Here is a 12,692-nt window from a genome sequence, read left to right as displayed (position 1 = left end):
GCTGAATCACACTCATGTTCTATACAGCCCCAGATGGTTTACTACCATGCTCATGTTTCAATCAGTAGATACAAAAAGAAACTGCAGGAGGGGGCACAGCCTTACTACTCTTTAAAGAAGTTTCATAAATCACTTCTACTTGTATCACTTGGCCAAAGCCTAGTTGTATGACCATAACTAGCCATGTGGGAAGCTGGAAGAAATAGTCTTTAACTGGACATTTATGTAAATAAAAATGTAAAGCTATAGAAAAAGAAGGAGATAGATACTGAGAGATAATAGTTCCTGCCACAGCACCACTACAGAATGTTTTAGTACAAGAAACAAAAATATATTCTAACAGCTCAAGCCTCTATCATCAAAACACCCAGTAGAGTCACTTCATAATCAGAATTCTTTCAGAGTTAAATGCAGGTAGGGCATCTTTAATTTAAAGGGAAATACACACACACACACACACACACACACACACACAACCACACAGAATTAATGCATCACCAAAAGTGCTGGTTCTACATTGCTATAATAAAATGAGCCATATGAATAGCAAATGCAGCAGAAGTGTTGGACTGTGATTATGTAAGTAGCTTGAATGACACACTCTAGCTGATGTTTTATGAATAAAACCTCAATTGAAGCTTGTTTGCTCTCTGCCCTGAAATGTTTATATGTTGATTTAGAAGTTCCATATCAATTTCTGCATATAAGTTCTCATTTCCATTCATTTTCTTTATTCCTTCACTCTGCAGTTCTTAATAGCAGCCTTTCAAAAATTTAACATTTAATTTCTTCCCCAAACTCCTCACCTTATTTTGGTATGCACATATTTATTGAATCAGTCAAAGGCTGAATTTTCTGCCAATATTATTAATGATATCAGTATATCTCTAGATACAATGGGGGCAGTATTCCCAAGTATCAACTTTTCACCATCCATCAACTCTCTCTGCTTACCAATTTTTGTAATGAAAATATTTTTCACTTCCTCCTATCTCACAAGTTGGGATTTTATCAACTATTTCCTTGACTTCAAATATATTTTATTTATCTCCAAATCCTATCAGGTCTTTTAAATTTCTCAGAAATCCATCCCTTTTGTTGCCTTTCTATTTATGGCTATTCCTAAAATCATGACATTTCCTGGCAGGGCATCTAATTCATCAACAGTTGCCCCATTGTCCACATTTAAAAATCTAACTCTTCAGGACCTTTCACAAATTTCTCTAAACCTGTCTTACCCATTTTACTCTAATTCACCACGTTAAGCATTTAGCTCCTCACTACTCAAAAGTCTGTGCCTTTAGCAGGGATATCCTCCTAATCCTGGAGACATATGAATCAGAATTTGCATTTGAACAATAACTCTCCCTCCCTAGGTGATTAGTATTCACTGGTTTTAGGCAAGTTCTATATGAGAACTTATTTAATGTCATTACTACCACCCTTGTGTTCATTCTCCTATGCCTGTGTTTTATGTTGTTGCTCTGATTAGATCGTCATTCACTCTTGTCTCATTCCCCAATTAGCTTTTCTAAAAGCAACTCTAAATATGTTTTGATGTAGAAGATATTAAATAGTTAATATAATTCTCTCACAATAAAATAGTAGAAAAGGTAGCAAGCCAGGAGCTCTGGCTCTCGTGGCTTAAGAAATTCTCCACTCCACACTGGCCACTGAGACTATGAAACTGGGCTTGCTTCTGTAAGAACAAGGGAGACTTAATATATGGAAGGAGCTCAATTGGCCACCAATAGATGACTGGATAAAGAAGATGTGGTACATATATACAATGCAATATTACTCAGCCACAAAAAAAGAAATCTTATCATTTGCAACAACATAAATGTACCTAGAGAGTACAGAGAATAAACCAAGGATTGTCAGATGGGAGAGAGTGCCTGGATGAAAAGGGTGAAGGGATTAAGAAGTTCAAATTGGTAATTATAAATTAGTCATGGGGATGTAAAGTACAGCATAGGGAATATAGTCAACAATATTATAATATCTATGTATAGTGCCAGGAGGATACTAGAATTATCAGGGGTATCATAACCTTATAAATTATATAGTTGTCTAACCACTATGTTGTACACTTGAAACTAATCTTATATAATAAAAAGCTAATATGCAAATTGACCATAATGCCCTTGCACAAGATGGCCTGCAGGGGAGGGCAGTTAGGGGCAACCGGGTCGGCAGGGGAGCAGTTAGGCATCGATCAGGCTGACAGGGGAGTGGTTAGGGGATGATCAGGCTGGCAGGCAGAGCAGTTAGGGGCAATCAGGCAGGAAGGTAGGAAGGCAGGAAGGCAGGCAGGCAGGCAGGCAAGCGTTTGGGAGCCAGCATTCTCAGATTGTGAGAGGGATGTCTGACTGCCGGTTTAGGCCTGATCCCACAGGAATCTGGCCTAAATCAGCAATTGGACATCCTCAAAGGGGTCCCAGATTGGAGAGGTGCAGGATGGGCTGAGGGACAGCTCTCCTACCCCCCTCACCTCCCCAGTTCACAAATTTCATGCACCGGGCCTCTAGTATAAAATAATAGTGAACATCAACTGTAATTTAAAAGAAAACAAAGAAGACATCCTAGAATTGCACCCCTTTACTTATAAGCTTGACCTCTTATCTGTCCTTTGCTTTGCTTATTTACAGATTTGGTTATAATCAAAAATGAAAACAACTTTAATTTTGCCCAATTTTAAAAAATTCTAACCTATGTTGGAATCTGGACCAGTCTATAGCCAGAGTCAGCTCAGGATCTACCTTATTCCCCTCCCCTTCCACCCCTCTCAACACCTAAATCTATCACTATGTAATGTGCATATTAGGTACTTAAAAAATACTGAAGTTGTTGACATGGAAATTTAGGGCTGGGAAAAAAGATGAAAGCATACTCATCTGTGATCTTGTTATTTAGCATCTTTAATACAATAACATAACTATCACCATTGTTAACATTATTATGACTATAATTTAAAACCAAAATGTCATCATCTTGAATAAGAGAGTGAAAATGGACTTTTTTTTATTACATATTGACAGGACAGAATCAAGATTGATATTCTGTTAACAATAATGATCCAGATCCCATAGTGAATAAGCTTTTTAGAGAAAGCCCCTGACTAGTCTTAACTGGATTATTTCTACAAGAGACATGATTGTGTCATCTCATTATAACTGCATAATAGAGATCATAGCCTGCTTATAAGAGCAACACAGCCCAGCAGAAACGTCCCACCTTATTAGAAAAAGCACAAATTATAATTATGCATGATTTTTATAAAGAATTCTTTGAACTCATAGATGTACAATATTCCTAAGTAAAGCCCATTTGATAATAATTAATAAATACTACCATATTTGGTGAAATGTACATGGTGTTAACTTCAGTCCTTGGACCACACTCTGGGTCCATTAATTCTCTCCCCATTCTCTCTCAAACCCACTTTAGTCACCCTTTCACCCCCCAAACTACAAAGGAAACTACTCTCATAAGACTCTACATGTTACCAAATCCAATCAAAATCATTAATACTGCCGAAACCGGTTTGGCTCAGTGGATAGAGCGTCGGCCTGCGGACTGAAGGGTCGCAGGTTCGATTCTGGTCAAGGGCATGTACCTGGGTTGCGGCACATCCCCAGTGGGAGATGTGCAGGAGGCAGCTGATCGATGTTTCTCTCTCATCGATGTTTCTATCTCTCTATCTCTCTCCCTTCCTCTCTGTAAAAAATCAATAAAATATATTTTTTAAAAAATCATTAATACTCATATTACCTAAAATTATGAAGCATTTGGCATTCTTAACCATTCCTTCCTTCTTAAGACTTTTTCTTTCCTTGATTTCATAACATCAAGTCATTCCCTTCACACAATACAATCTAACATCATTTTCTTACCGCTCTGGTGCTGTTCCCCAAGAGGTCTGAAACCCTGTTCCTTTCCTTCAATGCAATGAAGCACTTAGATGAAATGATAGAAATGGTTCAGTGCTGTCTCTGTTTGGAATTAAGAGTAGGGGTCCTCTGGTTGGAATTAAGGTTGGAATTAAGGGTAGGGTTGCTCTTTCCAGGTCAGCCATCAGAAAGCATGTATTAGGGTGACCAATTTCTCCCAGTTTGCCAGGGATGGTCCTGGTATTAGCCATTGAAACCCTTGTGTTTTAGGAAATTCCTTAGTCCTGGACAAATTGGGACAATTGATTACCCTAAACTGTGTTCACAATCTGTAACCAGTAAGTCCACTTTTTCATAGTGGCTCAACTAACTCACTTTCACATTTAAATCATGAATTTAAACAGTCTTTTGTGGGCACAATTTTGCTATAGATTTCAAACAACCAATTATTAACCTAACTGAAAGACCAGAATTATTTTGCCTCAATATGAATGCAAAAAATCTAATGGTAAATTCTTACCATATCCATCATACTTACCCACTAGGACTCATGAATAGGTGTGGTTTGCAAGCATACCTTTGAACACAGAGCTGAGAAAGTACTATTCATATTACTGCAATATTTAATATAACTCTGTTAATAGGAAGCTAGATACATACCTTGTGTGACAACATATATTTAATAAAACTCTCACAATAATAAGATATACAAGTATAGAGCTATTATTTTCATTGTTTTCTGCTTATAACAAGTGCTTTCTGTGTTGAAGAAAAACAAGGAAAAGAAAAGCAACTAATCCGTTAGACTGCCACAATTAAAGTTTTATTTTTTGGCAGTTTAACAATTGAAATACAAAAACACATTGCTCTTCTATTTTCAGATTTAAAATATAAAATAAAAATAATACAAATGAGATGATAATAGATATTTCTTCCCAGATGATAAAAATATTTCTGTATCATTTAAATAAAATGCCTATTTACAAAGAATTTACTTTATTATAATTACATGTGTTAAAAAATTGTTCATGTCTTATATGCCAAATCAAATTATTAATTTAGAAAATAGAAATGCTTTTATTTTTAAAATTTATTAAAATTAGCCCAATTTCTTCAGAGCCATGTTTAGATAGTTTTATATAGATAATACTGTTTTCTCTTCTAATATACATATCATTTCTTCTTAACTGTTAGCTGGTTGACAATAGAAATTTTCTTTTTTTCTTTTTAATATAGTTATTAAACAAGTCATATATGGTCAATTCTTCCTTCCATTTAAATAAGAGAAAAGCCTAATTCTGGTGACACAATCTGTGGTCTTTGCTGATTTTGCCTTCGTGGCTTATCATCTTTAGCCAGTGAATAATTCTTTCATTTTGAGCTCATCTTATCCCTGATGACCCAATTATTGCTCTGGGTAATGACCCAGTCAGATCTTATTTAGAAAGAAACTTACTTCTAAACAGCACGTAGTGATGCCTTTTTGACCTCAAAGAAGCCATAAAGGACATCTGCATCATCATATAGAGTAAAATGGGTCCAGTAAAATTAGGTTCCAGCTGAGAAGAAAGCCTCCTGGAGGCATTTCATACCTCAGAATCATTGACTAGATCAAATGTTCCATTAGAAATTGTAATTGGTTTCATTCTTCATTCTCCCGGATGTCATTTATAAAAAAGTATTAGGTGGTCGTGTTTGACCACAAGGTAGATGCTTTGGTGCAACCTTGAATCTGCTTTGTTACTAAGCTAAACTATCTAACTCTTTAAATAGTCCCTTTATGGTTTGTTTTTGCCACTTTATCATTATTCTACGTGGAGTTTGTAAGTCTGTTCTGTTTTTCAAATCTTAAAAAGTGAAGATTAAAACTAGCTATCATAAAAAAATGTTTTCTTCGTACATTGGAAAGGAATGCACACAGAAGAAGCACTTGGTTGTTCTTTTTATTCTGAGGAAATCTTAACTGAGCAAGACAGATTACACAGGAACATGCTGAATTTATTTTCAGATTTTTTGTGTATTCTTTAATTCAGACAATTTAAGCAAAAATTCAAGATGAAGTTGAAAAAACAAGAGCATCGTCTGCTTACTGGGACAGCTGCTGTATTAGGCTATAAGGAACACAGCATAGGTAAAGCAAGGAAGAAAACAATGTTGGTAGCAGAGAATGGAGAATATTGCTGGTCTGTAGAAGGAGGGGTGGAAATCAGAGGCTAACCAGGATCTATATGCAGCAGTAAGATCACAAGCTTCCCAAGGGGAACTCACTGTCAACCCTTGATTCTTAATGCCACCCGTAGAGTTTTGTGTCTTCCTCATTGCCTTGGCAAGAACTGCTTTCATATCCTTCCCCTGCTCCAAGCTTTCCACATCACTATTTCCACTCAAATGGCAGTGGAACCCACTAAAGAAGTAATCAGTTAATGGCCAATGTCATTACTAAATTATGAATTATTCTCTGGTAAAAGGTGATCATAACTAAGTTAATGGGAATAATTTTTTCACTTTGTTTTTGTTTGTAAGAGGTTGTCTTTTCATCCCTAGGTCATGAATAAGTGCAAAGTCCCCTAGTTCTCTTTGCTAAAGTATGGCTAATTACCCTGAAAAGAAGGAAAAAAAACACAAATCATAATTTGGGCAAATCAAATTATGGGCAAGGTGAAGAAGACATTTCTCTCAAACTCTGATCAAACTCATTTCTCTTCCTCTTATAACCTCATAACTCCAACTCAAGGTGAATGTTTCCAAAAAAGGTCATGTTTTAAAATATGACTTTGGGCCCATAGATTTTTATACAATTGTCTTATAGTAAGCAAGATACTTCATAAATCCAGGTATTATTGCTGTTGTTATTAAGTCATTTCTCAAATGACACCTCACCATCAACTGTATCATATAAAAACTTATTAATGTGCAGATTCCCACCCATGACCTACTGAATTATAAAATCTGGGGTTAAGGCCCAGCAATCTGAATTTTAACAAGATTTCCAAAAGATTTGGATGTACACTAACATGTTGACAAGCACTGCCTTAAGAAGTAGCACTTAAAATATTTGATACGGGTATCAGGGATTATGACTAAGGGTTGCAGAACTAACGAAGATCAACTAAAGAAGAACAAACAGATGATATTTATTCAGAATTTTCTATGCAAGGGAGTCAGCTACTATGAATTACATTTGGCAGAGATTCAGGCAGGCAGGGAAGTTGGAAAGCTTTATAGTTTTTAAAAAGTGTATGTGTGTGTTGGGGTTGGAGGGGGGAGCCTCAGGGATATCTGGTTGGAGGTCATCCACATGGGGATGTTGGAGGTAAACTAACTAGAAGTAGCACATCTTATGTGATTGGTTTCAGGAACATATTTGGCTTTCTCTGCCTGGTTCTCAGAAGTAGGATCAAAAAAATAGGGAAACAAGCAATTATTGACCAAGTCCTGACCATTCTGGGCCAATTTCTGGAGAGTGTGGATTTGCTTCCTGGACTGAATGACATGAAAATGACTAGCCAGCAACAAATCTAGAGCAATGCAATTGTCCAATCACTCCTCATGCCCACAATTTAAGACTGATCTCTATATCATGTAGGGCATTGTCAGTATCACTAAAACTTCTGTCACTTAGTGATAAGTGTTTTACTATCTTTTCTAGTTGTATGATTGCCACCATTTGGGAACACTGCTCTGATTGCTTGCATAAACTATAAGGCAGCAATTCTCTCACAGAGTGTCTTAATAAACAAAGTGATTTCCTTTTGGAGAACACACATGAGTCAGAATTCCCAGCCTTTGGTTTATAGAATCAGACTCTCTACCAAGAAGACTTGGAATTCCTAAAGTGCCTGAGATGTTAGTACATATAAGGCAAAGAGGATCAGGCATCTCCAGCCCACAGAGGAAGTAGTGTGCAGTAGGAGTACATGGAGATCCAGGGGAAAAAAGAATTTGTACACGACACTAGGTCAGAATCAAGGCCATACATTAACTGGATTACATATTAGGATCCTTATTATTTTCTTTCAGATGGAAAGTATTTAGCTCATTGTAGTACAAAGGTTGTTGAATTCAAATTTAGATTACATAGGGTCTAATACATAGAAAAAGAACAATTTATTACAGCCTAAGAGAGAGGGACACTAGCAAAGTACAATTCTATTTCTAAAGGTCATTTTCCATGTAGATTTAGGTAGAAATGCCATCAGCTGTATGGTCTCATTTGATGAGACCAGAATTGCCCAGAAAAGTTGTAAAATGGGGACCTAGTGATGGATGTCATGTAATAGTAGCTGGTAAGATTGAGGGCTGTGACTACTGTTTGGGAAATCTGAGAATAGCATTAGAATGAGCTTGTTCTGAAATAATTTAGTATATCATTTTTAGAAGACATTTGGTCAGAATATAAAAAAGAAATAAAAATGAGCATTCTTATTCAATCACTAAGGCACTTTAAGAATTTTTTTTGAATCCTGTATATGTAGAATGGTTACTAATGTGAATATTTATAACAGCAGGTTTATATTGGAAAATTCTGATCAATCTAATTATTAAACACAACTAGAACTGAATAACACTCAAAAACAAGTAAAAGTATGTAATATGTATTTGAGAGAAGTGAAATTTATAACTACATATATTTACAGCAGAATCTAATATTTTCCCATAAACCCCACATTTACACATGAAGAAATCTTACAAGATATTTCTTCCTTTGCTTATCTTTATTTTCCAAATTTTCAACATAATATATATAAATATATTTTTACAGTAAGAAAATGACAACTTAAATACTCCCCACACCAAATAGATACTGGTTTAATTTTCCTGCCACTTTGTCTCTCTAGTGAGAACCATGAAAAAGCAATGATGAGAATGCCAAGTTTAAATGTATTAGATTCACTTTTAAAAATCCCAAATCAGGGAGACCCTTGGGAGGAACTACATAATTTTTACAGCAACAGACAAACCCACTATTTCTTGAGTCTTTGTTCATAAAACAGAATGAGCTCTTAAGCCAAACTAAAGCCTCCAAACAAGGCTCTGTGTTCTTTAGAGACGGGACATATGTCGCATTTGTCACTATTGACTTTCTCCGTGGGTCCACTGTAGACTGTTTGCCACTTCATAGATGTTTTATCTCTGGGAAGAGAAGTTTCAGTGTTCTCTGGCACCACCAATTGCTACAGATATTCCAATAATACATTTAATGTTTGGTTGGTAGGAAAACAATACATATTTAAATGATGGTTTCAAAGCAGGTGTCATTGCACCCCTATGCTCATAGCAGCACAATTTACAATAGATAAGATTTGGAAACAACCTAAATGCCCATCATCAGATGAGTGGATTAACAAACTGTGGTACATCTACACAATGGAATACTACGCTGCTATGAAAAAGAAGGAACTTTTACCATTTACAACACCATGGATGGAACTGGAGAGCATTATGCTAAGCAAACTAAGCCAGTCGGAGAAAGATAAATATCACATGACCTCACTCATATGAGGGTATAATGATCAACATAATTGGATGAACAAGAATAGATCCAGAGACAAATGGCAGGGGAGGGGGGTTAGAGAGCAACCAAAGGATTTATGCATGCATATTAACATAACCAGTGGACACAGGCATTGGGGCTTGCTTGAGGTGAGAATGGCTCGGGGGAGGTGGGGTCAAGCGGGGAAAAAGGCGACACATGTATAACTTTAGACAATAAAAAAATAAAAATAATAAAATCAGGTGTCATGGTACTCAAATTGTCAGAGAGTGCCTTTCCTGTGCACCAGTGCAAATAAATATTTTCTTTGAAGGGGAATTAGTGTTAAGACTATCAATTTATTGGTATCTTTAAACCATTTTAAAAAAATTTTTTTAATATATTTTATTGAGTTTTTACAGAGAGGAAAGGAGAGTGATAGAGAGTTAGAAACATCGATGAGAGAGAAACATCGACCAGCTGCCTCCTGCACAATCCCCACTGGGGATGTGCCCGCAACCCAGGTACATGCCCTTGACCGGAATCGAACCTGGGACCTTTCAGTCCGCAGGCCGACGCTCTATCCACTGAGCTAAACCAGTTTCGGCAACCATTTAAAATTTTGAGTTATTATATGATTTGTCTAACGTTCAAACAAATATACTCTTCTAATATAATTGAGATGTGTGTTTGGTTTTGATTTCCAAACAAACCCATATAAGAGATGTCTAAATTAAAAGACTTTCAATAGAGTAAATATTAACATTATGAAGGTGTGTGTGTTTTCCAGATTTGGTTGGGGGACATTGGAGGGTGGTGTCAAGTCTCTAGATATCTCTATCTGTGCATGATCCTATCACTTCACTTCTTTCATTGATAAACATTTAGAAATTTAGCGCTCTCACATTCTCTAATCTCACTCACTGTACCTTGGCAGTGTGGTTCCTAATTCTACTACTCAAAATATTAACTCAAATGTTTCTTACATATTTTGTTAAGGTAATATTAGCCGTTGTAACAAATAAACCCACAAATTTAGTGGTTAGAATAGAAGTTAAGCCCTAGCCGGTTTGGCTCAGTGGATAGAGCATCGGCCTGGGGACTGAAGAGTCCCGGGTTCGATTCCGGTCAAGGGCATGTACCTTGGTTGCGGGCACATTCCCAGTAGGGGGTGTGCAGGAGGCAGCTGATCGATGCTTCTCTCTCATCGATGTTTCTAACGCTCTATCCCTCTCCCTTCCTCTCTGTAAAAAATCAATAAAAAATATATTTTAAAAAAAAAATAGAAGTTAAGAATTTTATTTTCTCCTCTAGCAAAAAACTTATAGGAATTCTATCTTGGAAAAAGTGGCCTCACTATAGTCAGCATCTAATCAGCAGAAATAGAACAAGGAAATATGGTAGTGATATACTTGGCCCAAATGTTGAACTCACTTCTGTTATCATTTCATTGATAAAAACTACCCATATGTCCACACTTAAACACAAGGGGTGCTGGACAATGTACACTTTGAATAGGAAGCTGCTCCCCAGTATTTCTCTACATTACAGAATAAAACAGTATAAGAGCCAAATCTAAATCAAGTGAGAACCAATAAGGAAGAAGCCAAAATCAGAGAGACCCTCAAGAGGAAATACATAAGTTTACAGCATATCAATTAGTAATTAGTTCATTAAAGCTCTTGGATCTGTAGTCACGTTCTACATGACCCCATGACATTCACTCTATTGCATTCTGTATATATATACCCAAGGGAGAAAAGAGGAAGGAATTTTACAAAGCCCTGAAATTCCGATATCTTATCTTAATTTCTTCCAGCTCTCATTCCTTCTCAATGGCCCACAGTCCATTAACAAGAAATCAGGTGGGGTTTTTTTTCCAAACTATGAATAAAGGAAATCAGAAAATATACTCCAAATGTAGCTTTTCCTTAATTTCTTCAAATTCTAAGGTTCTTGGCACAATTCTTGATTTTCCTGATGCCAAATTGGTTATGGAGCATCTAGGTTATCTAAATATACTATCAGGGCTCTGATTTCTCACATAAGGGGGATGTAAAAGTCCTACTACTATATGGTAAAAAATCATGATTTCTAACATATAATGAAAAGGGAGCCAGACTCAATGCCCATCTGACTTTTTTTCTAATTCTGTAGGAGAAATATCAGTCTCCACAAATCAAATTTGTTCACACAAAAGACAGCAGCAGAACAAAGAATAAAGGCTTTTATAATTATGGCTTCATATCTGAATGCAAGTTACAAAAATAATACTTCATTGCATACAATTACTCTGTTTTTGATGTATGCTATGTTCTGCCCAGTCTGGGAACACAGCTTTAGCCTCTCATATGCTTGTACTTTTTCAAGACTATAACCATCTCTATAATAAAAGCCTAAGTGACTATTGTGGTGGAACGACCAGAATGACTGGTTGTTATGATGAGCAGTGACCATACAAAAGCTGCCCCCTACTGGTCATAGCGCTGCTCAGTCAGAAGCTGGGCTCATGGCTGGTGGGCGCAGCAGCAGTGGTTGGGAGCCTCTTCCGCTTCTGTGGCAGCGAGCAGAGCAGTAAGGAGCGGCGAGCAGGCAGGCGGTAAGGAGTGAGGGTTCCTGGACTGCGAGAGGGCACAGGCCAGGCTGAGGGCCCCCCCTCCTCAGTGCATGGATTTTGTGCACCGGGCCTCTAGTCACATATAAAACATCAGAGCAGAAAACAAATGGAGCACTTCTGTGGTTTCCTCAATTTGAGAAGTTAAATTTCCAGAACACACACAGGAGGGATAAGCCATCTTTTACCTTTTCCAGTACCAGAGGCAGCCTCAGAATTTATACAAATATGTAGTAGGAAAAATGTTGACTAAATATATTATCATATAAAATGAGTTAAACACACGCTTTGCCTTTGAATATATGGCTTAGTGTTTTTTAAGAAATATGTTTTTATTGCTTTTCAGAGAGAAGAAGGGAGAGGGAGGGAGAGATAGAAACATCAATGATGAGAATCTTTGATCAGCTGCCTCTACTGTGGATCGAGCCCAAAACCAAGGCATGTGCTTTGAATCGGAATTGAACCATGATCTCCTAGTTCATGGGCCTATGCTCAACCACTGAACCACATCAGCTGGGTTATAGTTTAGTGTTAAGAGGTCAATAATGTAAATATACATATACATATATATGTATACACACACACCTTGAAACTATAAATGCACACATACCCATTCATACCACTTTGTATGATGTGATGGGTATTTTGATTATTTATAATTTGGAGTATTCCGATTTCTTTTATTCATAGACTGGAAAAAAACTTATTTCTT

This window comes from Myotis davidii, unplaced genomic scaffold, assembly GCF_000327345.1.
Source record: "Myotis davidii unplaced genomic scaffold, ASM32734v1 scaffold98, whole genome shotgun sequence".
Taxonomy (NCBI): Eukaryota; Metazoa; Chordata; class Mammalia; order Chiroptera; family Vespertilionidae; genus Myotis; species Myotis davidii.
The sequence above is the reverse complement of the archived record's forward strand: the minus strand, read 5'-3'. Positions refer to the sequence as shown.